This window comes from Orycteropus afer, unplaced genomic scaffold (genome assembly GCF_000298275.1).
Source record: "Orycteropus afer afer isolate SDZICR_OR568_19922 unplaced genomic scaffold, OryAfe1.0 scaffold00398, whole genome shotgun sequence".
Classification (NCBI taxonomy): domain Eukaryota; kingdom Metazoa; phylum Chordata; class Mammalia; order Tubulidentata; family Orycteropodidae; genus Orycteropus; species Orycteropus afer.
This window is the reverse complement of record NW_006921985.1, coordinates 2,755,062-2,762,411: the sequence shown is the minus strand read 5'-3', so window position 1 is coordinate 2,762,411 and position 7,350 is coordinate 2,755,062. Positions and strand designations below refer to the sequence as shown.

The following is a 7,350-nucleotide window of genomic DNA, read 5'->3' as shown; positions in this document are numbered from 1 at the left end:
TTTCTTTTAAACCTATCTAGCAATTTTCCCTCCCCTCCCTTCCAATCATTGGTAACCAACAAAGAAAATTTCCTTCCATGTATAAACCTTTCCTTGACTTTTTACAATAGTGGACTCACAATATTTGTCCTTTCATGAGTGCCATATTTCACTCAGTATAATGTCTTCCAAGTTCATCCATGTTATGTGGTGTTTCATGGATTCTGCGTTGTTCTTTAGTGTTGCATGGTATGTATGAGCCATAGTTTCGTTGTCCATTCCTCTGTTGACGGGCACTTAGGTTGCTTCCGTCTCTTTGCTGTTGTGAACAGTGCTGTGTTTTGGTTCCCTAGTGCTGCTCTGACAAATGGAATGGCTTGAACAAACAAGAATTTGTTCCCTTACAATTTTGGAGACTTCTTGCCCTCCCTTTAACTGATTTAGTTTTCAAATTGTGATTTGGGCGCAAGTTTACAGAACACATTGGTTTTCCATTCAACGATCCACACACTTTGTTTCACGACATTGATTGCAAGCCCCACAATGTAACAGCACTCTTCCCACTTCCTGCCTGTGGCTGCCATTTCTCTTTGTCCTTCTTTCCTGTCCCCTCCTGCCTTCTTCCCATTCTCCTTGCGCAAATGCTGCCCTTTGCACCTCGTGTGGTTGATGGTTGTAAGAAGTGCGCACCTCCCTGGGGTTACTGTTCACCTCATAGACCTATCGTTCGGCTGAAAGTGGAGCCAACAGGGTGAGTTCAGTTCCAGGCTTTCAAGGTGACTAAGGGCATAGTCTTGTGGGTTCCACCAGTCTCTACCAGATCAGTAAGAGTGGTCTTTTGTGTGTCTGTGTGTGATTTGGGTGAAAGTTTATAGAGCATATTTGCTTCCCATCCATCATATACATTTTGTTTCATGACATTGGTTGCCACCCTCATGACGTCACAGCTCTCTTCCCACCTCCTTCCTCTTGCTACCTTCTCCCTGTGTCCTTCTTTCCTATGCATTCATGCCCTCAGAGCTATTTCCCTGTGCAAATACTGCCCTTCTGATCTCCTGAGGTTAATTATTCTAAGGAGCACACCTACCTGGTGTAAATATTCACCTTATATGCCTGTCTATTAAAAGATATTTACTTGTGTTTTGTTGACTATGCAAAAGCATTTGACTGTGTGGATCATAACAAATCATGGATAACATTGAGAAGAATGGGAATTCCAGAACACTTGATTGTACTCATGAGGAACCTGTATGTTGACCAAGAGGCAGTCATTCGACCAGAACAAAGGGGTAGTGCATGGTTTAAAATCAGGACAGTGTGCATCAGAATTGTACTCTTTCGCCATACTTATTCTATCTGTACACTGAGCATATAATCCAAGAAGCCAGACTGTATGAAGAAGAATGAGGCATCGGGATTGGAAGAAGATTCATTAACAACCTGTGATGCGCAGGCACCACAACTTTGCTGCTGAAAGTTAAGATGACTCAAAGCACTAACTGATGAAGATTAAAGACTACAGTCTGCAGTATGGATTACAACTCAACATAAAGAAAACAAAAATCCTCACAACTGGACCAATAAGCAGCATCACGGTAAATGGAGAAAAGATTGAAGTTGTCAATGATTTCGTATTACTTGGTTCCACAGTCAAAGCCAATGGAAGCAGCAGTCAAGACATCAGACGACGTATTGCACTGGACAAATCTGCTGCCAAAGACCTTTTTGAAATTGAACAACAAAGGTGTCTCTTTGAAGACTAAGGTGCACCCAACCCAAGCCATGGTGTTTTCAGTTGCCTCATATGCACGTGAGAGCTGGACAATGAATAAGGAAGACCAAAGAAGAGTCGATGCTTTTGAGTTGTGGTTTTGGTGAAGCATGCTGAAAGTACCGTGGACTTCCAGAAGAGTGAACAAATCTGTCCTGGAGGAAGTGCAGCTGGAATGCTTCTTGGAAGCGAGAATGGCCAGACTTTTTCTCACCTACTTTGGCCATGTTGTCAGAAGGGACCATTCCCTGGAGAAAGATATCATGCTCGTTAAAGTCGAGGGTCAGCGGAAAAGGGTAAGGCCCTCAAGGAGATGGATTGACACAGTATCTGCAACAACGGGCTCAGGTACAGCAAGGATTGTGAGGCTGGCGCAGGACTGGGCAGTGTTTCGTTCTGTTGTACATAGGCTTGCTATTAGTCAAAGCTGACTCAACAATGCTGATTTCTAATTTTATAGCATCGTGATCTGAGAAGATGTTCTGCAGTATCTCTATGTTTTTAAATTTATTGAAGTTTGGTTTGTAACCTAACATATGATCAATGCTGCAGAATGTTCCATGTACACTGGAAAATAATGTATATTGTGCTGTTGTTGGGCAAAGTGCTCTGTAGATGTCTATAAGATCAAGTTGGTTGAGTGTATTGTTTAGTTCTGTGTCTTTGTTTTCTTTCCAGTTCTATCTTTTATTGAAAGTGGTATATTAAAGTCTCCTATTTTTACTGTGGAGTCACCTATCTTTTCAATTCTGTTAAAGTCTAATTTGCGTATTGTGGGGCTCTTTCATTGGGTCCATAGATATTTATTATGGTTATATCCTCTTCTTCAATTGATCCTTTCATCATTATATAATGTCCTTCCTTGTCACTTATGGTGTTTTTTGCTTTAATTTCAATTTTATGAGAAACCAATATTGCCCCTCCTGCTCTTTTTTGGTTGCCATTTTCTTGATACACTTTTTTCCAACCTTTGGTTTTTAGTCTATTTTTGTGTTTGTTTCTAAGGTGAGTCTCTTGTAGACAATATACTGATGGGTTGTGTTTTCTTATCCAGTCTGCAACTCTCGATCTCTTGAGTGGTGCATTTAATTTATTTACTTTCTGTGTAATTATAGACAAGTATGAATTTATTGCTGTTATTTTGTTATGTGTTTTTTCATGGCTTTGCTGATTACATTTTTCCATATAATTTTCTGTGCTGAGCTTATTTGGTTTATGCATTTTATTATCATTTTCTTCTTTGCTATTGTTTTAGTGTTTGTTAAATATTTTTGCCTCTCTACTTTTTTATTTTGATGTAAAGGTTTACCATTTTTCTTTGAGGTCACTCTGTGATTTACAGTTTCCTTCTCAAATTTAGAACAGTCTGTCTCACAACTGTCTTGACTTCCCCACCATTTGGAAGTTCTGTACCTACACTGTTTATTCCCTCTTTTTGGTTTATAGTTGTCCTCATTTGTCAATTCATATCTCTAGTTCCCTGTTTACAGTCTTGTAAGCTAATTTTACTTTGGATACTTCTATAACTGGGTTGCTTTTTAGGTTTTGTTGTCATGTGTTTTAATCTTCAGTTGTTGTTTGCTGTTGTTAATTCTCTGTCTGAAGGCTCCCTTTAGCATCTCTTGTAAGGTTGGTCTGGTTTTAACAAATTCTCTTAATTTCTGCTTATCTGGACATGTCTTAATTTCACCATCATATTTGAAGGACTATTTTGCTGGGTATATAATTCTTGGATGGCAATTTCTTTTCTTTCAGGGTTTTATATATTTATCATCCCATTCCCTTCTTGTCTGCATGATTTCTGCATAGAAATCAGAACTTAGTCTTATTGATTGCCATTTGTAGGTAACTCTTTGCTTTTCATGTGTTGCTTTTGGAATTCTTTCTTTGCCTTTGGTTTTTGTGAGTTTGATGATGATATGTCTTAGTGATTTTCTCTTGGGGTCTATCCTGTTTGGGGTTTGTTGAACTTCTTGAATTAATATCTTCTTGTCTTTTATCATATTAGGAAAATTACCTTCCCACAAATCTTCAACAATTTACTCTGTGCTTTTAGTTGTCTCTTCTTGTTCTGGAGTTCTGATTACATGTGGGTTATTTCTCTTGATGGTATCCCACATGGATCTCAGGTTTTCTTCATTTTGTTTTGATTTTTTTTCTGATTGATCCCTTAACAAAGTAGTACTGAGATATTTGTTTTCAACCTCATTAATTCTGTCTTTCATCAATTCGCTTCTAATCATTTGCTCCTTCAATGTGTTATATATTTCTGAAATATTAGTATTAATATTCTGGATTTCTATTTGCTGCTTTTGTATCATTTCTAATTTTTTATTTATCAGTGTTTTGATGTGTTGATTTCCTAAATTGTTCTAGATTTTTTTCTGTTTTCCTTAATTTTGTCAGTGTTTTCCTTGATCTTGTCAGTGTTTTCCTTGATCTGTCTCTCGATCTGTTGAAGGGACCTAAATAGAATTCATTTGAATTCCTTATCAGGGAGTTCCAATGCTGCTTCTTCCTCAGGGATATTTTCTAGTTCTATATCTTGGTCCCTTATCTTGCTCCTTTGTGTGAACTGGAATGGTCAGTTGTCTCCAAGACATTGTGATGTTGTTGTATTTATGTTTAATTTGTGGTTGTATGTTGGTGTGATTTGTGTAAGATTTTTTTTCCTTTATTTTGTTTTGTTATATCTGTGTGAGCAGGGTATTGTGCTCCTCTACTCTCTAGGTGGTAGCACTTAGGCACTCACCACCTGTCTCCTGGTGGGTGTGATAGAGAATAAGAGTGTGTGCACAGATCTCTGTTAGCTGTTTGTGAAGAGCAGTCAAGAGTGAGTTGAGCTGGTATTGGCCACCATCTATCACTGGTCTTTTGGTATAGGAGCAAGTGGTGGCCTTCACTCAGTGCACTTGCTCCTATACAAAAGGACCAATGATAGATGGTGGCCAGTACCAGCTCAACCACCTCCTGCAAGTGCAGGAGGTGCAAGTATGGTTGGGATGTGTGGGAATGGTTGCTGTCTCCCACTCAGTTAGACTAAATAAATAAATAAACAGGCCTTCCCCCCAAAAAAAACCCCCAAGAGAACAAAATACACAAACTGCATAAACAAATAGGAACAACTGCAAAAAAGAAAAGAAAAAGAGCAAAAATAAGAAGAAAAAATTAAAAATATGTTTTAAAAGACAGAAGAAAGATAATGAGAAAAAAGAAAACCCACAATATCTGGGGAGCAGAGAATGAGAGAAAAGAGGAAGAGTAAAAGAAAAGTAAGGAAAAAGTGAGAAAAGTGTAAAAGGAAAAACAAGGGATAGGAAGAGGCAAAAGGAGGAAAAAAAAAAAAAAAGGGAACCAGGACAAGGGAAGAGCTCTGGTGACGTAGTGCTTATGGCATTTGACTGCTAACCAGAAGGTTGGTGGTTCAAACCCACCAGCCATTCAGCAGAAGGAAGACCAGGGAATCGACTTCTGTAAAGATTTACCACCTCAAAAACCCAAAGGGGGTTGTTATGAGTTGGAATCGACTCAATGGCAGTGGGTAGTATAGGAAAAGGAAAGATAATTTTTTTTTAAAAGAACTGGGGAAGGAAAAATAAAATAAATAGGAAGGAAGAAAAAAAAATAATTTTAAACAAACAAACAAAACAAAACTTTGGAGAGTGGGCAGAGCACCCAGGCTCTGTCAGGACACAGACCAGGATGGAGTTTCTGATGGTCAAGAAGGGAGGTAGGAGATGGCCACTGCCCTCTTCACCAAGAGGGTGTGGGGTGTAAGGGGAACAAAGGGAATATCACACCTTTCTAGTTGTCAGCCTCCAGTGTGGTTGCTCATGCAGTCCTTGGCAAGCAGAGCCTGTTCTTAGGTTGCTGCGCAGGTCAGAACACTCGCTGCTTGCATATAGTCAAAATGGCTGCATCCTCAGGACAGCCAGCAGTCTGCAGCTCTGTTTGTTTCCTTTTTCACTGTTTTCCTTCCTAGTTTTCAAGCACCAGTGCAGTCCTTGCTCATGCAGTCCTTGGCAAGGAGAGCTGCCACCTCACCACCCTGGCCATGGCAACATGAGGCCATGTTTCTCTCTAACCTTCATGACCACTGTAGACTCTGTGCCTGCCCTTGACTTGCTCAGACACAGTTGATCACACCTGTCACTTGGAAGCACCTTCTCCACGTGGCTTCCAGGCCCACACACTCTGTGCTCACTAATGACCACGGTCTCATGGGATGGCCACAGGCTGCCCTTCCTTGGTAAGATGACCATGCATCCCCTGTGCTCAGAATGGTATAGGTTATGGCTGTTGTCCTGGAGACAAAGGAGGCTCAGCTTGAATCTGTCACCTGTTCCTTGGAAGGGAGCTGCATATCTCAGGTTGTTAATGATTCTTCCTCCAATCCTGATGCCACGTTTTTCTTCATATAGTCCAGCTTCTCAGATTATTTGCTCAGCATATAGATTGAGTAAGTATGGGGAAAGGATACAACCCTGATGCACTCCCTTCTTGATTTTAAACCATGCAGTGTCCCCTTGTTCTGTTTGAATGACAGCCTCCTGATCAAGGTATAGGTTCCTCATGAGTACAATCAAGTGTTCAGGAATTCCCATTTTTCTCAATGTTATCCATAATTTGTCATGATCCACACAATCAAATGCCTTTGCATAGTCAATAAAACATAAGTAAACATCTTTCTGGTATTCTTTGCCTTGAGCCAAGATCCATCTGACAACAGCTATGATATTCCTTGTTCCACGTCCTCTTCTGAATCTGGCTTGAACCTCTGGAAGTTCTCTGTCAATATACTGCTGCAAACGTTTTTGAATTATCTTCAGTAAGATCTTACTTGCATGAGATATTAATGATATTGTTCTATAATTTCCACATTCTGTGGAATCAACTTTCTTTGGAATTGGTACAAATATGGATCTCTTCCAGTCAGTTGGCCAGATAGCTGTCTTCCAAATCTCTTGGCATAACCGAGTGAGAGCCTCCAGTGGGGCATCCATTTGTTGAAATATCTCTGTGGATATATTCCATCAATTTCTGGAGCCTTGTTCTTTGCCAATTCTCTCATTGAAGCTTCAACTTCCTCCTTCAGTACCATTGGTTCTAGATCATATGTCCCTTCCTGAAATGGATGAAGATTGACTGGTTCTTTTTGGTACAGTGACTCTGTGTATTCCTGCCATCCTCTCTTGATGTTTCTTGCATCATTCAATATTTTGCCCATAGAATCTCTCAAGATTGCAACTCGAGGCTTAAACTTTTTCTTCAATTCTTTCAGCTTGAGAAATGCTGAGCATGTTCTTCCCTTTTGGTTCTCAAACTCCAGGTCTCTGCACATTTTATTATAGTAATTGGTTTTGTCTGCTCGAGCTGCTCTTTGAAATCTTCTGTTCAGCTCTTTTATCTTGTCATTTCTTCCATTTTCATTAGCTACTCTCCGCTCAAGGGCAAGTTTCAGAGTCTCGTCTGTCATCCATTTTGGTCTTCTCTTCTTTTCTCATCTTGCTTTCTTTTTGGATAATGCTCTTGATGTCATCCCACAATTCTTCTGGTTTTCGGTTGCTGGTGTTCAATGCATCAAATCTATTCTTTAGATG

The 7,350-nt window shown here is 39.8% G+C and overlaps 1 pseudogene; it reads left to right on the top strand.

The window, feature by feature from the left end:
• The first annotated feature begins 4,684 nt into the window (after positions 1–4,684).
• Positions 4,685–7,350, top strand: part of LOC103207837 — an 8,787-nt pseudogene continuing 6,121 nt past the window's right edge.